The sequence below is a fragment of the Lampetra planeri genome, chromosome 17 (assembly GCF_965212315.1).
Source record: "Lampetra planeri chromosome 17, kcLamPlan1.2.h2, whole genome shotgun sequence".
Classification (NCBI taxonomy): domain Eukaryota; kingdom Metazoa; phylum Chordata; class Hyperoartia; order Petromyzontiformes; family Petromyzontidae; genus Lampetra; species Lampetra planeri.
In genome coordinates this window covers 1,887,971-1,908,824 of record NC_136123.1, presented here as the reverse complement: position 1 = coordinate 1,908,824, position 20,854 = coordinate 1,887,971, and positions in this window count along the sequence as shown.

Here is a 20,854-nt window from a genome sequence, read left to right as displayed (position 1 = left end):
AGAAGCAGCAGGAGCCGTCACTCACGACTAAGTGGCGGTAACGTCAGCGCGGGGCTGAGTGACAGATTTGCGGGAGACAGACCGAGGGAGACGGGGGGGGCGAAGGAGACAGGGGGGGGGGGGGGCGAGAGAGACAGGGGGGGGGGGGGGGCTGACGGAGACAGGGGGGGCGATGGACACAGGGGGGGGGGATACGGGGGGGGGGGAGACAGAGGGAGGCTGTTTGTCTGGGCCACGCACAGATAACGACAAACACTCTCCCGTATAACCTCTAGCAGACTGTTGGGGCAAGTGCTGTTAGCATGCACCGATGAAAGCCGACACGGTAGACGAAGTGGTTAATATCAGCACCACGCTTGACCGCCGCCTTTGTCTCTCAAATTGCAATGTTTACACACCGCACCAGGTACCGATTTGAGACTGAGTCGACCTAGGGGAGGCCCATGACCGGTTCAGGCAATCGTCACATGTGTTGGTGGCCGTGAGCGGGATTCCAACTCGGGTCGCCGGGTTCGGAACGCATCGTGCTAACCGCTACGCCCCTCCAACACACCCGCACTCACAAACAAAGACAAAGATCCCCCGTATAGCCTTAACAGACTGTTGGGGAAAGTGCTGTTAGCGAGCACCTATGAAGGCCGGAACGGTACACGAGGGGGTGGGTGGCCAGCACCACGCCCGACCGCCTTTGTCTCCCCTAGTGGCTATGTTTACACACCGCACCAGGTACTCAAATCAGGCTGAGTCGACCTAGGGGAGGCCCAGGACCGGTTCAGATAATCGGGACTGGTGTTGGCCGTGAGCGGGAATCGAACCCGGGTCGCCAGATTAATAGCGCAGCGCGCTAACTGCTGCACTACCGCTCCCCACACACGTACACACACACATACAAAGACACACACACCCGTACACACTCACACACTCACACACACTCACATACACGCTCACACACGTACACACACACATACAAAGACACACACACCCGTACACACTCACACACCCGTACACACTCACATACTCACACACACTCACATACACGCTCACACACGTACACACACACATACAAAGACACACACACCCGTACACACTCACACACTCACACACACTCACACACACTCACAGACCATCATGCGGCGTGGCCCCCATCCAGCAGTGGATTGGCAAAAACCTTTGTAAAGTATCGTGTCTCGATTTAAAGCTTTCGTGACTACAGGGATTCATCTTCTTGGTTCTTTCGGTAAAGTCACGTATGTTATGTTATTTTATTATTTTATTTTATTAATTTATTATATTACATTATTTATATAATTTTATTGTATTATTATATTATTCTAGTTTATTAAATTATTTTATTATATTATGTTATTTTATAAATGTATTAGATTATATTATTTTATATTATTTTATTGTATTATTATATAATTTTATTATATTATTATATAATATTATTTTATTATGTTTTATTTGTATTATTTTATTATTTCCCTTCTACGTGACTTTTACCGAAAGAACCAAGCAGAAGTATCGCGTCCTATGCGATGCGAGGCGAAGACGTCCACCGTCCGTACCAATGATCAAGGTCCCCCGTGTAGCCTGCACATGCTGTTGGGGGCAAGTGCTGCTTATTTGACGCCGAATTAAAGCGCGACCACCGCCTAATGAGACGGGCTCACGTGGACAAGGACGGCCGCCAGCCGCCTTTGTCTCCCCGGCGGTTTACGCATCGGACCTTGGGGAGGAGAGATCTTATTACCCGTGTAGGTATCGCTCACCCAGTGGCGGTAGATACGAGAAGGGTGGGGGGTGGAATGGGGGGGGGGGGCATGGGGATGTCCCCCCCCCACCACCTCTGGAAACTCCCGGGAAAAAAATGTGTTATTGATATTTACTCAACAATATATATTTGTTTTTAATATTAATATTGGGGACCTATTAGCAAAAAAAAACATCCTGAGATTTCGGGAACCACCCCCCCACCCCCCAGTTCACCTCCCTCCCCCATCTCGCCCCCCCCCCCCACCACCACAACCAACACCTCCCCCACACCCACTCCCTTTCCTTCCATGCGGAGATCGTAGACTCGCCTCTGCTCTGGCCACTGATGTGAGCCGTGGAGCCAGCTCAGATTGCAGCATGCTCAACAACAACGACAACCAGCGCCGCCGCCGATCATCACTACTCGGCGGTGACGTTACCACGGCGCTTGTGCCAGGCTAGGTGCACTTTGGGCCCATCACTTGAGGTGTCGGAAGCTCGCCGGGAGAAGGTCACGGAACAGACCCAGGTGACGCCATGGGTTGACTGACCGAGATGACTGGCAGATGCACAACCCGTGCCCCCCCCTCCCCCAACACTGTGCCAACTCGCTGCGTGTTGTATGGATGTTGAACTTCTTTCACATCGTACGCAGACAAAACCGTGCTCATCGGAGGTGCGTCTGCTGGTTGGATCGTGCGAACCACTTCATAGGTGCTCGTGCACAGCACTTGCCCCGACAGTCTGTTCAGGCTATACGGGGGATCTGTGCCTTGTTCAAATCACTGCGCCTCCGACCACTTCACCTCTGGTGAATCCTTCTTACTACACACGTCTTCCCCCTACCCGCCCGCCCCTGTAGTATCGTATTGTATATTGGGGGTATAAATCATTTATTCGTGAAAAATGTCTCGTTGGAGGCCACGTGCGTGCAATGCGAAATGTGTTTCTCGCTGGGAGCTTCGGGTCACGGGCGGCTGCTCGCGGGGCGACATCACAATAATTCACGAGGCATTAGGGCGAATAAAAATGACAGCGAGGTGATGTAGCGTCACGTTACAACGCCTGTGTGCGTATCCACACTGTGTGTGTGTGTGTGGAGGGTGGGGGGGGTGCTGGCCACCCATCCACTCACACCCTCGTGTTCCGTGACGGTCGGCCTTCATGGGTCTTCGCTAAAAGCACTTGCCCCAAATTGTATGTTAAGGCTACACGGGTAATCTTTGTCTCTGCTGGCCACCCACCCACAGACACCCTCGTGTTCCTTGACGGCCGACCTTCATGGGTGCTCGCTAACAACACTTACCCAAAAAGTATGTTAAGGCGATACCACCACCTGCCCCACCCCACGGTGAACAATCCGTTGAACTTAAATTCCATCGCTCCATCTCCTCTCACGACGTCCACCGTGGAGACAGAGGGACGGAATCCGTTCGTGAGTAGATGCTGGGGTAGATTTTTTCCCCCATCGTGGGTTGGGAAAAGCCTTCATCCAGCAGTAGATTGACCATGTCTCTCACGCTGTCTTCTAACACCGAGAAGTTTTAGTGAACCAAATCGTTGTGAAAGGTGCATGTCAAAGCAGGTGACTTGGTCAGAGCAAGAGTTTGAAGAGAATTATTGCGAAAAAAAGTTGTACTGTAGACGTTAATCCATTTTAATATGATGAACGGAGATAAAATGTTAACAATCGCTCATTTGCGAGCGGCGCAGTCGTTAATTCGAACAATCGATGGGGATGAACCACAGGAGAATGATAGAATTGCTTCATGAAGAATGCTGAAGTGGGGGGGCTCAAGAAAAAATTATTTGTGGAACAAAAAGCCACGCGTCTCTCCTGCAGGTTCACTCGACGACCAATGGAGATATCTGTCGGTAGCAACGCAACTGTTAAACACGAGACGACTTGGGGAGGCGTTCATCTCACAGTGGTTTGATCACCCACGATAGAGGTTGTTTGGTTAGATCGCGATCTAACCCAAAAACCTCTATTATGGATGATGTTGGTCGCGAAAGCCTACGTGTTAAACTGGTTCGATCACGGCTGATGATGATGATCATTAATATCGGGACAGATGGCCTTAAATAAGCCTTTATCCAGCAGTTGATTAATCACTGCTGATGATGATTCAATAGGATTTGTGTTTTTTTTCATGGTCTGGGCGTATACACACCTACAACTCCTCTTCTTGTGTGCAGGGGGATAGAGGCGTGGGAGTAGGCGCATCGTGTGTGCTTATTTACGATCATTAATTTGACGCGCCTTCTTCCGAAGAGCGGACCAGAGACCATGGAATGGTTAAACAGACTAAAGATGTCTCTCTCTCTCTCTCGCCTCCCCCAGCCGGAGCCACTTTCTCGGTAAATCATCGGCCGGGGGCCGTGTCAGAGTCAGCACCCTCCTCGGCGGGGAATCCGGGAACAAATAATCCTATTAGGGCTGAGCCGGAGACTCGCTTCCATCGCAGGGCACCAGCTCGCTTCATTAGGGCTCACTTAGCCCCGACTCGAGCCATCGTCAGCCAGACCCCCCCCCCCCCCCCAAGTCCACCAAAACCCCACCCACCCCTTCACGACCACAATCGCACCTCGCCCACCCATTACAATTCACCCTCGGATCCTCTACCCCCCCACCCCGTCCCAAACTCCACACCCCCCCCCCCCCATTGTTAAGTCTCTGCGACACCCCCCTGCGCCCCCCACCGATTACCCGAACCCCCCCCCCCCACATTTCCCCCCCCTTCACAACCCACCACCACCTGGCCTCTGCACCCCCCCCCCGCCCCCACATTCTCCCACCCGTTGAACTCGAACTCTGGCCTATGACCTCATCGCCACCCACTCGCTATGCCGCTGTGCACAGTCCCCTCCACCCTCCACCACGGTGGCTAGGAGATGTTGACTCCCTCACCTGGTGTACAGGAGGTCGTGGGTTCGATCCCGACCTTGGCACCCGCTGTATATCTGGAGTTTTCGTGTTTCTCTCTCTCTCTTCATCATCACCAAGGTGGTTAGGAGATGTTGACTCCCTCACCTGGTGTACAAGAGGTCGTGGGTTCGATCCCGACCTTGGCACCCGCTGTATATTTGAAGTTTGCGTGTCTCTCTCTGGCTCTTCCCGTGGTCGCGTGGAGTTTTTTTCCGGCTTCTCCTGTTTCCCCCCCCCCCCCTTCCACATTTAGAACCAGCGTGCGTTTAGAATATTTTTTTCTGCTGATATACATTTCCACACGATGATAAGCCACTCCGTTGAGCTATCATATGTAATAGCCAGGCCCCTCCCCACTCACCCCTCCCACCCATCCCTCAACACCCACCCACCCCTACCCACTCACTCCTCCCCACCCACCCCTCACCACCCACCCACCCCTCCTCACCCACCCCTCAACACCCACCCACCCCTCCCCACTCACCCCTCCCACCAACCCCTCACCACCCACCCACCCCTCCCCACTCACCCCTCCCCACCCACCCCTCACCACCCACCCACCCCTCCCCACCCCTCCCCACTCACCCCTCAACACCCATCCACCCCTCCCCACTCACCCCTTCCCACCCACCCACCCACCCCTCCCCACTCACCCCTCCCACCCCTGCCCTCTGCCACCCCCCCCCCCCCAGTGACCCCACAGCTGACTCCCTCCTCAACCCCCGCCCCCCAAAAACCGCCTTCAATCCCCCACCCTGACCCCACCGCCTGAACATTGGCTGGTATTAAAAAAAAATGCAACAAGTTCGTCAATAACACTGCGCTATGAAGAAGTGTCATTGCCCGAAACGTCTCCTGTTATACATTTTCCTGATTTAGGACTACAATATGAACGTTTACATGTTTGTTTGTGGGTGAGCGGTGGCGCAGTGGTGAGCGCCCTGCGCGAACGAACTCTGTCAACCGGGATCCAATTCCCGCTCACGGCCACCGCTAACACCAGTGACGAATATATGAATCGTTCCAGGCCCTCCCCTAGGCCGACTCAGCCTTAAATGAGTACCTGCTACCCTGTGTAAGCATCGCAACTAGGGAGCCCAAATGCGCTAGTGCGTGGTGCCGCCCTTCATATGTGCTCGCTAACAGCACGAGCACCACAAGGCTATACAGGGGATTGTTGTCTTATCTTTGTCTTTATGATAAAGACAAAGCGCCCCCGTATAGCCTTAACAGACTGTTGGGGAAAGTGCTGTTGGCGATCACCTATGAAGGCACACGAGGGGGTGGGTGTCCATCATTGCGCCACCGCTCCCTCTGTTGTCTTTATAAACACACACACACACGCGCGTGTCTGTATGTATGTATATATATACGCGCGTGTGTGTCTTTGTGTGTATTTTCCCTCCCAGCAAATGCATTTCCATCGATTCTTCCAAAGCGTCCCCTTCGCGTAGCTGCTTAGCGGGACGCACTCCATGCCGCGTTAAAAAAAAAAGAGAAAACGCATTTGTGGGTCGCAGGAAGAGCCCTGGAGTGGGGCCGCACAAAGGCGGATTTATATATTAAAAAGCAACGACGCTTTCCCTTCAGCACTGTAAAGGGCACTTTCTCTCCCTCTCTCTCTCTCTCCCTGTCTTTCACTTTCGGCACAAAGCAGTGCAGTGGAAAGCGAGGAAGCACACAGCTCCAGGCAATGCGTTGCTTGGTTATTTTCTGTACGTGTGCGTGTATATGCAACAGCTCTCCGATGGGTTGTATTGTTCGGCGTGGTGTCCGACGTTTTGCGCCCCGTATGTATGTGAGTTTAGCCTTAACAGACTTGCTCTTTCTCTCACACAGGCCACTCTCTCTATCCATCTCTGACACTCCCTCCCACCCGCTCTCATACAAAGACAAAGATCCCCTGCATAGCCTGACTTGACTGTTGGGGTAAGTGCTGTTTAGCGAGCATTTATGAAAGCCGGCACGGTACACGAGGGGGTGGGTGGTCAGCACCACGCCCGACCGCCTTTGTCTACCAAGTGGCGATATTGACACACCGCACCAGATACTCATTTGAGGCTGAGTCGACCTAGGCGCGGCCCAGGACCGGCTCAGATAATCGTCACCGGTGTTGGCCGCGAGTGGGAATCGAACTCGGGTCGCCGGGCGCGCAGCGCAGCGCGGCACGCTAACCGCTACAACTCCACTCACGTTCGCACACGGACAAAGATAACCCCGAAAAGTGACAGACATTGAGTGAATGGCGGAGTGTGTGTTTTTGTTATCATTGGACGAGGCGACGCGAGATGTTTGGGATTGCACGCCAATCATTGTCCACATCTACGGACGGTGCCCCCCAGCAGTACGCGAGATGACCGCCAAAGCGAGTGCGTGACTCTATCCATGCAGCACCCTACTTGAGCATCGTGGGAATCAAGATCACAATCCAGTTTTCTCCATGTCAAAACAGCCACTGATCTCCAACACACCGCACACACTATTCCTCACCGCCTTGCCAGATGATCCATCACGTGGTGGTGCTAGTTTGTGGATGGCACAAGACACCAGGCCGTATCTACCGTCCCACTCAACTCTGAGAGAGAGATTCGTCTGCCTTCAGTCTTCGACAGATTATCCAGCGTCTCGCCATTCGACTATGAAAACCATTGGTCTCTGAGCGCCTCCGCTGTCTTATTATATCGTCAGAAGAACAACAACAAAAATAAACAGCCGCCAATCGCCGCTGAGTGACAGTGGCATCACTGTGAGGCTATCACGAGAAGTGTCAAAGGCTGACCTTGCAGGGGGTCAAGAGCCAGACCCAGAAGTCATTAGGGGTTGACTCCCGTGCCAGGCTAGGTGCACTTTGAGGCTCTCACGTGAGACGTGGATGGCTCGCTGTTGACAGGCGGTCACGAGACAGAGCCATGCGTTTTAAGTTGACTGACACATGCACCACCTTTGTCACCTCGCTGCGTTTTAATCGCCTGGCGCTCTGCGCGTTGTTGTGAGCTTCTCGCCTGCGCCTTCCATTGTTGTTGCTAGAGGGCGACGTCCCAGCAGCGTCCTTCACGAGCCTCCTCCACAGAGGCCGATCCCGACACCACTTGTAAGTTGAGCGCATCGGCTTTCGCGACCGATGTTATTCATGATCAAGGTGTTTTGGGGGTGAGATCGCGTAAATATAGAAAAGCCTCGTTAAACCCGCCACCACCCGACATAGCCAATTAATAAGGTTTGTCACTAAAACACAAAAAAGAGTTCCAATTGGTTAGAACTTCAGCACACAGGGTGTGTTGTAGAGTAAACCCACGCCAATTTACGATCGGAGCACTACGACGTTTCGCCGGGCGATAGTCCAGTCCTCCTCTTTCTTGTCTCAAATACAACGAAGGCGATTCCATCACTGTGAGCCTATCAGGTTTTGTCATTTCGACAATGAATGCGCGGGGGGGTGGGGGGGGGGCACCCACACACCCTCGCTAAGACCACAGTAGGTTTGGTGTGCGTTTTATACTCGAGGTTTCGTGGATGCCACTTGGATGGAATTCCCTCCCCGTGTCACGGACGAACAACCACCACGTGCTCTGACCGCCGGTCAACGCAGTAACTCAGAGTAAATGTGACCGTGCACACGAAGAGAGAGATATTACCGCTTCCTCATTAAATATTAAGGAGGGGGGGGGGGCGAGTGGGTGGAGGAGGGAGGGGGCTCAAGCACCCGTAGCTTAAGCTTCCTGCTTCGTGTTGCAGCTGTAATGTAGCTGCACATTTATTTATTATTTATTTATCCACCGGCTTTGACAGGCGTAATAATTTTCAATTTGTGCGCGTGTTGTACGCGTGAGTGTTTGAGGTTTGGAGTGTGTGTGTGTGTGAATGAGTGTGTGTGTGTCTGTTCGCGTGAGATTGTGCGTGCTAGTGTATGTGTGTGAGTCTTCCCGGCCACAGTTATGCACTCCCTTCTCGACGCTTGCGAAACGTGCGGCTCTCCAAAGGAACATCTGCGCCGATTTTAAACATTCAGACCGGCACTGCCTACGATCCGTCCTGGGTTTAACCAGGCTGGATATCCTTGAAGGATCTGGATACAGTTCCATCAGTGAACTCCTCCGGCAGGCGTGGATGCGTTGACTGGGTCATGTAGCCCTCATGCCCAGTTCCCGCATGCCCGAGCAGCTTTTGTTTGGCCGGTGATAAACAGACGCGGCACGGGCTGGAGAGGAGATGGACTGATGTAGTGCATGAGGATGTGGAGCTGAGTGGACTTTCCGATGGCCGGTAGCAATGGTGTCAGATCGGCCTCTGCGGAGGAGGATGCTCGTGAAGGACGATACTGGGCAGTTGGATGCAGTCGCCCTCCAACAACAACCTCCCCCCTCTCTTCCGATTGGCACGGTTGGCTACGTACGGTGCGAAACAAGTTCAACATATATACATACGAAGAACAGACGAGCAACGCTCACAACAACGAGCGGAGCACAGGGCAGATAAAATACGATAAGTTGTCACAAATGGTGCATCTGCCAGAATTTCAGTCAGTCAACCCATGGCACCTGGGTCTGTTCCGACACTTCACGGGGCCTTTAAGTGCATCTGGCCTGGTACAGGCGCATCGGTGACGTCACCGACACTTAGTGGCGAAATAGGGCCGCTGTTGTTGTTACGTGCGTGATAGGCTAAAGTGGCCCCATGCGTTAGGGTCATTATTATAATAGGTGATTTTAATGCCTGGTTGGGTCATGACGCCAGCACCTAAGCCGGAGTGATCGGAAGGCATGGGTCAGATAAAGCTCATCAGTAACGAGAGGAGACCACGAGACTTCTGTGCAGCAGGTGGGGCTAGCATTCACCAGTCCGCTGTTCCAGGTATCGGCGCATCCGCAACAACATCACGTGTGCACGCCGGGTGCAAAGCGAGAACAGCTGCTGGACTATGCAGTGATGCAACAGCGAATACGGGAAACCGTGTCCTTGACACCAGCAAATTCTGATGTGTCCACTAACCATCGGCTTGTCATCCGCAAAGATGCGCCTGCCATTATTTCACTGCGTTGGTCAGAACAGGTCTTAATGTCAGCCAGCTCCGTCTTGAGGAGGAGATTTGGACAGCGTGATCGTCCGTCAACGAATGCAACTTGATGACCCGTTGAGTGGCATTGTGCGGTGTGCAAGCATCGCCATGAGGGAGAAAAAGGCGGCCGGGCGTGGTTCTGGCCACCTCACGCCGTCGTGTACCGTGCAGTCCTTTACAGGTGTTTTGCCAATAGCAGTTTACCCCAACAAAATCTGTTGAAGGCGATGCGGGGGAATTTTGTTCACTTAATTGTTTGAGCATCAATGCGAGTCGATGGGGTCGCCGTTGAAGTCTGTAGACTTGTTTTGGGTTGAACACGTAGACTTTCGCGACCAATATCATCCATAATAGAGGTTTTTTGGGTAAGATCGCGTAAATGTATAAATGTGTCGTTAAAACCCGCCACCACCCGACGCAATGATGCACAATTCAATAGGGCATTGAATGCCACAACCAAATCAAATAACACGAGCATTGAAACTGCCCAAGTAATTAAAACGATCAAAATACCGTACATTGCGGGAGTAACTGATAAACTAGCCAGATGTTTGGAAAAACAAAACATTCGAGTCAGATTTGGCACGGTACATAAAATACCGAAGCTATCAATAGAAGGTGTGTCTAGGATTAACTGCACGTGTGGTAAATGTTACGTTGGGCAAACAGGACGAATGATCAGCACGAGACTAAAAGAACATCAGATAAATATTAAATTATCCCAAATAGATATGTCAGCAGTAGCAGAACACGCGTGCCAACAAAGACACAATTTATTTTTGATAATGTTAAAGTGCTGTGCAAAACTAGCTACTCCTGGCGAAGACTAATTAGATAATCTATCGAAATTGAAATAATTAAATACAAGTTTAACCATTCGGATAGCTACCGCCTTAGTGCTGCGTGGAAGCGAATCATCAAATAATATATTACTTAAATGCATGCCTATCTATAAAGAGCACCATACTTCAATAGGGATTACCGTTGGCACGGATATTTTAATACACACAATAGGCAGGAAGGACAAGGCTTGCATAATGCACATGCATAATGTACGTGGCCTCAGTAATCCCCCCCCCCTCTTTGCGCAAGAGCGCAGAAGCGTGGTCACCACATCTACGCCTCTATATAAGGAACGAAACAGGTGGACTTCTCCCCAAATCTGGCTGTCGCCTGATGAAGCTAGTTGTATTTACTGGCGAAACATCGTACTCAGATTCTAAATGGTGTGGCTTGGCTCTCCAAAACACCGGCTATGCTGTACTAGTATACTACACTATACACTACACTATACACTAGTGCTGTACTAGTGACAAATTGGCACGTTCTGTTTACGTGACAACCCTCACTAGTTGGCTGTGTCGGGTGGCGGCGGGTTTTAAACGGCACTTTTATATATTTACGCGATCTAACCCAAAAAAACCCCTATATTATGGAAGACTTTTGTTTCTTTGTTTAGTCATTGATGGACCGACCCCCCTGAGACCCGTCAACACAACGTCGAATTGTATCCACACGCGCGGTGCGGGCTGGGCTGCTGACACCGCGTGCAGTATTCGAACTCAGGAATTTGAACCCACCGGGCTTAAGCCTTCGCTGACCCGCTGAGCCAACCCGAGGGCTACGTAACAACCTTCTCTCTGCCGGCGTACAAGACAAAGGCAAAATATCCTCATTATCGCCTAAAAAGACCGTTGGGGCAAGTGCTGTTAGCGAGTAGCACCTTTGAAGGCCGGCACGGCACACGAATAGTGGGGGTGGCCAAAACCACGCCCGGCCGCCTTTGTCTCCCCGGTGGCGATGTTCACACACCGCACCAGGTACTCATTTGAGGCCGAGTCGACCTAGGGGAGGCCCAGAATCGGTTCAGATAATCGTCACAGGTGTTGGTGGCGGTGAGCGAAAATCGAACTCGGGTCGCCGGGGTTCGTAGCGGTGGCTGCACCACCGCCATCCACTCCCTCCGCTAACCGGCGCACGCACGCGAGCGCACACATCATCCATCGTTGCCGCTGTTGAACCCGAGCCATTCATCCGTGCAGTCGAATGCTCCGATAATCAGCGCCTGCAATTACGGGTGAGTGGATGGGGGGGCGTGGTGGCGGCGGGCAGCAGAACTTTCAGAATGCGCGCAAATTGACTTAATTAAAGCTCACATTCACATTTACGAACGCCGAGATCGCCAACGCAGCGGCGCCAGTCAAAAATGGATTCACCACTGTCAGAGCGTGAACAGTTCCTCGAGAAATTCTTGAGAATGTAAATAAATAAATATATAATATAGCGGTATCTTTTGTTTTTGTTACACGTATATTTAATGCACGTTGAAATGTTTTCTGCTCTTTCTGTTTCTGCCTCGGGCGAAATCTTCCTCGAGGATGGCTGCAGCAGGCGTTAAAAGCCAGGAGCGCTTCCACGCAGCGGCGAAGGCGGCGATGTTTTGATGGGAATCGTCAAAAGCGCCCGGCTCTAATGAACGTGAACTTGCACCTTTTTGTAAGATCGAAAGCCGAGGAACATTTGCATAAACGATATTAAATATGCAGTCGTCTCGCAGAGCCACAACGTTGGGTTACACGTGTGTTGGATGCGCGCGCGCCTGCGTGTGCGTGCGTGTCAGCCTTGGTCTTTGGCGAGCGGTGGTGCAGCGGTTAGCGCACTACGTTATGAACCCGACCACCAGAGTTAAATTTCCTGTTCACGGCCACCAACACCACAGTGATCTGAACCGGACCCCGGTGGGCCTCTCCTAGGTCGACTCGGCCTTGCATGTGTACCTGGTGCGGTGTATTAAACGTCGCCACTTGGGAGACGACGGCTGCCGGGCGTGGTGCTGGCCACCCACTCCCTCGTGTGCCGTGCCGGACTTCATTAGCGGCCAAAGCCGCTTGGGTAATAATTAAAGATCCTCTCTGTCCGACAAAGTTCAAGAAGCCACGCATTATAGCAGCAATATCGCAACTACGTACGCCATGAAAGAAAAACAATAACGGTACGAGTGTATTCTTGGTTCTTTCGGTAAAGTCACGTAAAAGGGAAATTATAAAATAATAAAAATATAAAACAATAAAAATTCTCACGACGTTTCGACTGCAACACAAGCAATCATCATCAGGTGTGAATTCCACAGCAAAAAAATTTGAAAAAAGGTGGCGGTTTTTCCTGACGTCAGCACCACGGACAGCGATTTGGCAGTTGGCCAGATGGACGAGTCCATCTATGTTCGGAAAAGAGGAGGGGGGAGAAGAAAATGGAATGCGGTCTGAAAGTCACCGTAAGCGTGAACACAATCAATTAAGACCCGAAGTGGTTTATCAAATCCTTAGAATGATTGCTAAGCCAGAATCCATCTTCTCGGTTGAAATTGTCTCTGTGTTTGTATATGTGGATAGCCTCATGAACGAATCTCTCATGGTAGCCAGATGGCTTGCATAGAACCTCTGTCTTGGAGAAATCAATGTCATGTGAGCCCACTGAATTATAACAGTGATCTGTTAAAATACAGTGAACTGCCAAATCGCTGTCCGTGGTGCTGAGGTTAGGAAAAACTGCAACTTTTTTTAAAAATTTCTTGCCGTGGATTCCACACCTAATGATGATTGCTTGTGTTGCAGTGGAAACGTGGTGAGAATTTTTATTGTTTTATATTTTCATTATTGTATTATTTCCCTTCTACGTGACTTTACCGAAAGACCCAAGAATATGAATCCCTGCAGTCACGAAAGCTTTAAATCAAAATTTGGTACGAGTGTAGTTTGTATGCGTTCAATAAAATTGCATCAAAGTAATAATAGCAATCGTCATTAGCACCGGCCGTGATCTATCCCCTGTCGGGTGAAAGCCTTGACAATCCACGTCAGTCCACCACCACGCTCCTGCGGGGAGTCCTCCGCTTTGCTTGGCAATTCCGCGTCGATCTTGCAATCGTAAACAAACAAAAAATCCACCGTTAGCCATGATCTATCCACTGCTGGACGATAACGTCTCTCGCCAAGCCGTCCCCACCTCTCTTGCGCTGCAGCAATCGGTGGAGAGCGTTCCGCTCGAGATCCAATTGCAAACGCCCTCGCTGTGGAGTCCACACGTTTCGACGGTTTGGTGCAGAGGCCTTCGTCGGGCAGTGGCTAGACAATGCCTTCTGATGATCACGATTTAATAACCGATTGAATGTGTGAATTATTTACGCGGTGCGACAGGACGCGTTGATGCACACAAGCGCGCATGAATCCGCGCGTGCAATACGAATGCAAGAATGAATAGGTGCATGCAATAATGATTGTATTATTAAATGTATCGTGCCCATACCAGTGAGTGAATGAAGGAAGGGAACGACTGAATGAACGAACGACCGGATGAACGAGTGCAATTGATCGGTTCGTGAATGCCCGCAGAGTGAAATAAAATGAGCGAATGAGTGAACGGACAAATGCGAGGAATGCATCGACGAATACATTAGTGAATGAATAATTTTTAATGAACGAGCGCGCGAGAATGTGTCGCTGTTGCAGTACCCTACATAACCCCGGGGGGTTCAGCCGATTTCCATATGAGAGCTGTCATGGCCAATCGCCTTGAGTTGGAAATTACATCAGAGGCTATGAAAATACTCCGCGAATTCGCTCAGAACCGGGTCCCTTCAATGACATCACAACGCAAAGCAACGCGGCATTTACACACAAAGACAAAGATCCCCCGTATATCCTTAACAGACTGTAGGGGCAAGTGCAGTTTGCGAGCAGCACCTATGAAGGCCGGCACGGCACACGAGTCGGGTTGGGTGGTCAGCACCACGCGCGACTTTATCTGTCTCCCGAGTGGCGGTGGTTTACACATCGAAATTTGAGGCCGAGTCGACCTAGGGGAGGCCCCACCAGGGCCGCATCAGACAATCGTCACTGGTGTTGACCGTGAGCGGGAATCGAACTCTGCTTGGCGAGAGTTCACGGCGCAGTGACGCGAACCGCTACACCACCACTCCCGACACACAAAGGCACGAGAGTACATCGACATTTTGAGACGGATAAACGTGGTTAATATGCAGACATTTCGAGTGTAAACTATAAGCTGGCGAATAAACGGTTCCAATTTATGATTAAGTCAAAACAAACTTAAACAGCTCAGGAGTCTCAACTAAAGTAAAAAATATATATTTTATTTTACCAGGTTAGGAACACTGAGCAATATGGCTCTTTTTCAGAACCCCCCTTGCCACAAATGAGAGCTCAACCAAGTGGCCTATCACGTGGACATTTATCGCAGCCAAATACTCTAAACGCACGCAGATTCTAAATGTGGAGGAAAAAGAACGCGACCACGGGGAAAGAGAGAAACACGCAAACTCCACATATACAGCAGGCGCCAGGGCCGCGATCGAACCCACAACCTCCTCCATACCAGGCGAGGTATTTTACACCTCGCCACCGAATCAGAAATACTGAGCCGCTGCGTTCAAACTCGGGTAATAGCTGTCATGATCAATCCACTGCTTGATGAAGGCCCAACCCTTAGCCGCTGATGACTCGAACCCTGGGTATGTCCTCCAATCCACGTCCTCCTGGTGTTCGTCTCTCTCAACGCACGCAATGAAATGCAAATCCTCTCCGCATTGCTATTTCACTCATTCAAATGTACTTTTGCTCAGCCCATCATCCCTCTTGGAGGCCCGTTAGCGTGGTTGTTCTATGGATATCCTAGCCCCCCGCTACGACAAGGTGGACATCCCATCACTGCTTGTATAGCTTCAAAGCTATACATAGGAGATGAACATCGCGAATGAACGCTAATTTGGCCAGAACACCACCGAAGTTTTCTTTGAATCTGTCTCGCGCGCTCTCTCTTTCTCTCTCTCTCCCAACTGACTCACTCACTCACTCACCCCCTCGTTACTCTCTCCACGTCTGCCTGAAACTTCCTCTACATCCCCCTCCCACCTCGCCTCCCGTCTCGAGCTCCCACCTCGCCCACATCTTCCTTCCATTCATCGCGAGCAAAAAAAACCCACGTGCTTCGGTTAATTAAAGGTTTCCGGTGACTGCGATTTTGAACGACGTGTTTCAAATGCCGTTACCGTGAGCCCGACGCGTTGTGTCCCTTAGAGAAAAAGTTGTGGGATGTGGCGGGGGGGGGGATAGAGGGGGGGAGGGTTAGGGGGGGGCGCCTCGCCAATGCCGTGTGCCCTTGTTTTGAGACGTGACAGGTGATAATTAATACCGCACCAACAACACCAACAACAAGAAGACACCTTCTCGAGGATGGGTGGTAGGGAGTGATGCTTCGGTATGATGGGCGGGCGGGGGGAGATCTAGTGGGGGTTGAGGGGAGGAGGGGACACAGACAAAACGCGGCTGCTGAAATTTTAAATAAAACTAATTGTACCAATTACGGAAAAGCTTTACAAATTAACCCCCGCGGAGAGGCAGTATCGCCATTGGCTTTGCGGATTATTAAAAGCAGATTGTTGAATATAAGCACAACGCCATTCCGTGTTTAAGCATGTGTACATACACTAGATAAGATATATTTTTGGTATTTTAGTCCATCAGCCCGCGTGCTTTCGCAGCAGCATTTTGATTCCACCAAGTCAAATATCCCGCGACGTCATTACCAGACGAGTTTGGTTATTCTGGGCAACTTAAAACAAAATTCTCATCGGATATCTGGCAAAAAAATTTTTTGATTCGAGTGCAGGAATCGCGTGGCAATTGTCGCACACCGCTGCGTAACGTGAGCAGGACCCTCTTGAAAAGGAGTCTTGAGACTCAGTAACGGGTCATCATCATTATTATTAGTATAACCATGTGCGCACGCGTTACTGGGTACACACGCGTGAACACGTGTAGTGAATACCTATTAGGAAGCTACTGGAGGAGCTATGCACTTTTAAAGCAAGATTGGAAACGCATTCCTTTAAACACTGCTTTTCGTTTTTAGTTTGTTGTCCTTCCCGCGCGCCACCGATTAGCACGGCTGGCTACGTACGGTGCGAAAGAAGTTCTACATACTGTACATACAGTGTAATGCGGCACGACAATGATAGCAAACTAATCATCTCACTCTGTCTCTCCTTTTCTCTCCGTGATCCACCAGCCCCCATTACATTTCCCTCCACAGGAGACGCGACCTCGGCTCCGTGCGCGGTGTCGTGACTTTTGCTCGCAACGCGCACGCACGCACGGAATGGCTGACAACACGACGATCGTATCTGGGAGACGGAGCGCGACTTGAAAAAGGGGGGCTAAGCTCCTCCCCCCCCCCCCCCCAGAGCGTTTTGCGGATCTTTCTCTCGGCCCTAATGAGAGCAATTGAGCTCGCCCTCATTTTTGGTCATTAAAAAAAATCGCAGGGAGCGGAGCGCCGAGCTCGATGCGCCGAGCCGATCTATCCCTCGCCGTTCGCCAGCCCAGCGGCGGCGATGTCGCCACGGGCGCTTGTGCCAGGCTAGGTGCGCTCCGAGGCCACGTGAAGTGTCCAAGGCTCGCTGGCAGGAAGTCACGGCACAGAGCAAGCTGCCGCCATGGGTTGACTGACTGCACGCTGGCAAAAGGCAAAGATGCCCCGTATAGTCGCGAGCGGACTTTTGGGGCAAGTGCTCTTGGGGAGTAGCACCTAATGAGGTCGACACGGCACACGAGCAGGTGGCCACCGTCAAGCCCTGCGATCTTCATTTCCTGAGTGGCGATGTTGACACACACCGTGCCATGTACTCATTTTAGACTAAGTCGACCTAGGGGGAGGCCCAGGATCGGTTCAGATATTCGTCAGAGGTGTTGGTGGCCGCAAGCGGGAATCGAACTCGGGTCGCCGGGATCGTAGCGCAGCGCCACCGCTCCGCACCGAAGACAAACATCCCACATGGCGCCCACGACAGACCGTGAACGCACGATTGTGATGGCACACACGCACAGACACACACACACACAGACACACACAGCCAGACACACACACAGACAGACACACGCACAGACAGACACACACACAGACACACACACAGACAGACACACACACAGACACACACACACAGACAGACACACGCACAGACAGACACACGCACAGACAGACACACGCACAGACACACGCAGACAGACACACGCACAGGCGACACACACGCACTCGGCGAGTAGCGCACAGCGAGAGTCGCTTCGTTAGCGGCTCTCGCTTGGGAGAGAGAGTGAGTTCGGGAGAGCGAGTGAGAGAGCGAGCGAGTGAGAGAGAGAGTGAGAGAGAGGGTGGGAGAGTTCGGGAGAGCGAGTGAGAGAGCGAGCGAGTGAGAGAGCGAGCGAGTGAGAGAGCGAGTGAGAGAGCGAGCGAGTGAGAGAGCGAGCGAGTGAGAGAGAAGTGGGAGAATTCGGGAGAGCGTGTGGGCGGGAAAGGGGGGCAGATGAAGTTCCAGCAGCAAAGTTCGGGCGCTCCTCCTCCCCCCTCCCTCTCTCTGCGTCAATCTCTCAATTAAGCGACGCTCGTTGCTTGCGCGAGAGGCCGCGGTTCGTATCCAGCCGGCCGCCCCAGCGACACATTGCCGCGGCGGTGTGGCATGAACCGAACATTATTGAAACGCGACGTGTTTCGCTCGTACAGCTCGAAGGTTAACGTCGCAATCAGACGATGTGGCTATGCCGGAGAAATCCGATGACCTATGCAACTTTTTTTTTTCTACAGATGCCCAATCGTGACAACGTGCGCACAACGAGTAAGCCATCATTGCGGGTTCACATTCGGAAAAAAAAATCTGAAGTCAAAAATTACAACCGCGAATCGCTCAATTTGGCTCACACACACAACAACAGCCGCAACATACATGTCTCCCCAACCCCCTCTCTGTGAAGCTAGCGCAGGCTGGGACTGTGAAACACCAGCGGATGCCATGCAGTGGTTAGTGCACCGCGCTATCAAGTTTGGTTTCGCGTGGGTTCTGAGCCGCCCGGGACCCCATACAACTTGCAATTTCCCCGTTTGGTGAAGTATGGTCAATCGACACCGCACGGGGAGACCTTCATCCAGCAACGGATTGAACATATTATTATTAGTAGTAGTAGTTTTATTAATGTCGTTTATCATGAAGTTGCGGGCGTTTGGGCAGGCCACGTGGCAACGGGAAGGGATCTTGATGGTGGTGGTTGATGTTTGTTGGTGGTTGATGATCGATGGTCATCAATCACCACCACCACCATCACGACGGTGTGCCCGACCAATGAATGGGCCGCGTGTCGCAAGACACGGCGGCCGTGGAGATTGAGCGACGAAACTCAGTCGGCGTCTACAGGGTGCACTGTTACAATGCAGGATCGTCAGAGGTGGCACCGGCCGGGGGTTCGGTGAAGGGAGGCCTTCGTCCAGCAGTCGATTGAGCTGCGGCCGCTGACGATTTGATGTCGAGGGTGATTGCAGCCGTCGCCGTTTGCTTTCTTGCAATTCTCTGAGAAGTGCCCCACCACCCACATTTTGTATTTCTCTCTCTTTCTCTGATTTTTAAACAAAATTAACTTCCGCGCGTCACTTGCTGTCGAGGACGCCCTACGCCTCCCGTCGCCCCCGGTTAGCTTCTGAATGGTGGGTCTCTGAGTGGCTGCTAAAAATGTTTCATGAAGAAAGGAATGGAGAAATGGGGTAGGGGGTGTGGTGTCTAATAAATAAATAATACATTCATAAGCCCCCCCACCCACCCGCCCCCCTCCCATGCCACCACCCCCCTCGCTTCCACCCACCACCACAATCTTCACTCGGACCCCCACACAAAGACAGAGAACGTTGGCCGCAGGTTAAAAACATGTCAGGCCACACAAAAGGGCGAGAGGCAGCCACACGCACACAGAGAGCGAGAGAGAAGGCGGGGGGAGGAATTGGCGATCTTTGAAGAAAACACACACGCACGTAGACACACATCCAAAGACAAAGATTTGGCCCGGTATATCTTCAACGGGTAGTTGGGACAAGTTCTGTCAGCGAGTAGCATCTATGTATGCAAGTATATGTTGACCTTTTTTCGCACCGTACGTAGCCCAACCGTGCTAATCGGAGGTGCGGCACACGAGTGGGTAGGTTTGGCCGGCAAAACATAAAACCACGCCCGGCCGCCTTCGTCTCGCCAGTGGCGATGTTCACACACCGCATCAGGTCCTAATTTGAGGCTGAGTCGACTTAGGGGAGGCCCAGTACGGTTCAGGATAATCGTCACTGGTGTTGGCTGTGAGCGTGAATCGATCTCGGTTCGCCGGGTTCGTAGCGCAACGCGCTAACTGCTACACGACCGCTTCTCCAGCACAAACACACACAAAGACAAAGATCCCCCGTATAGCCTTAACAGACTGTAGGGGCAAGTGCTGTTAGCGAGCACCTATGAAGGCCGGAACGGTACACGAGGGGGTGGGTGGCCAGCACCACGTCCGAACGCCTTTGTCTCCCCAGTGGCGATGTTTACACACCACACCAGGTACTCATTTAAGGCTGAGTCGACCTAGGGGAGGCCCAGGACCGGCTGAAATAATCGTCACTGGTGTTGGCCGTGAGCGGGAATCTAACCCGGGTCGCTAGGTTCGTAGCGCAGCGCGCTAACCGCTACACTACCGCTCCCCCGTCCAGCACACGTACACCCACACACACACACGTACACATGTATGAGCCGCGGGTGTTGAGTCCACAAACGTGACTCCACGTGTTTCAGCCTCGGCGCCGCTGTCATCTTATCAGCCCGGAGAGTCCTCCCCCCGGCTTCGTTGCATTGAAGTCCCCCGTCTATTCAACATCTCTTCGACTCTAGATCTTCTCTCTGTCCCACTCTCTCGCCCCGCCGTCTTTGTGCGTGGGTGTTTCTCGCTCTCTCTCTCTACTCTCCTTTAACTCTCTCTCGCTCTCGCTCTCTCGCCCGCCTCACCACCCACCTCTCGGGCGAATGCGCCTACTTCGCTTTGAAAAAATAAAATTCTTCATCCCGCGAGTATTTGCTTGCGTAATATGGACGCGGGGTAGTCAAGGTCCTTGTGGGTTGACGGAGAGATTCGTAGCGAGCGATACTTTTTGTTTAAAAATCCCCTCTTAGAAGAGGGCTCTCCGGCACCTCCCTCGAGCAGATTGCCCCCTTTCCGCCAGTAGCGGCGTGAGCGAGGAATTGCAGGACCTGC